Here is a 1,148-nt window from a genome sequence, read left to right on the forward strand (position 1 = left end):
ATTAAATATTTTATGATTTATATTTTATAGTTTATACCTACTATAAATCTTTTTAAAATTAATTTATAATATTAAATATACCCAGGTACTTACTTTTTCTGCTGAGTTTTGAATACTGTTATCTGATGTATTATTATTCGATTTAGCATTTTGGAGTTCGACGTATTGAGTTTTATGATATGCGAAAATATGTTTTTCGAGATTCGATCCATGTTTTCCTTTAAGGCTCGCTGTGCAGTTTTCAACATCACATTTGGCAGTATTTGTTAATTTGTCATATTTAAAAACATTTCTAAGACAGGATTTTTCATCTTGAAAGCGCACAATTTACTAATAAAGGTAAGTTTCAAATAAGCAGTCACACTTGCCACAGAATAAACTTACTGTTAACTGATAAATATTAAGTAGGAGCTAGGAGCCACGATTTAAACAAGATTAAAATATATTCTATCATAGATAGTGTGGTACTGTGGTGTACTGGCGTACCTCCACAATTATGACAATTTTGTTATTAAAATAACTATTATCAGTATTATCAGATATTACTTATAACATAATATTTGGTATGGAATAGTTGATGGGCAAATAAGCACAGTAATAGGAAATTGTAATTTACCCAGTTTAGTGCGTTATTATTACGAAGTAAGAATAAATATCATAACAGTCGATGATAATAACTTATAAATTATAAAATACATATATAGCTGGTAGTATATCGTAAATAAGTTATAATTAAATATAATTGATAAATGTATAATATTACATATATGTATCGGCTGCATTCGATAATGATTCTACCAGCGGTTTCAGTCTAGAATAATGTGTATACTGAGAATCTACCCGCATTGTTTGTGCGCCGATACTATTCCGCGTTCGAACACGCAATGGTTATTTTTAATAATTATTTTATAATAATTTGGTGTTTTTACATTTTTATATTTACTTCATGATCATTATTAAAAAAAAAATAAAAAATCATTTTAACGTTAATTGATTTTGAGATTAATTACGGTTTTGATTAATTAACCGGTTCTAAAAATAAACGGTTACCGTTATAGATTTCCCTCTTTATCGAATAACGTGATTACCGGTAATTGATAACCACTTCTTAAAATTGAAACACCAGAACCGGGAAGCGGTTACCAGTC

This window comes from Acyrthosiphon pisum, unplaced genomic scaffold, assembly GCF_005508785.2.
Source record: "Acyrthosiphon pisum isolate AL4f unplaced genomic scaffold, pea_aphid_22Mar2018_4r6ur Scaffold_21458;HRSCAF=24036, whole genome shotgun sequence".
In the NCBI taxonomy this organism is placed as follows: Eukaryota; Metazoa; Arthropoda; class Insecta; order Hemiptera; family Aphididae; genus Acyrthosiphon; species Acyrthosiphon pisum.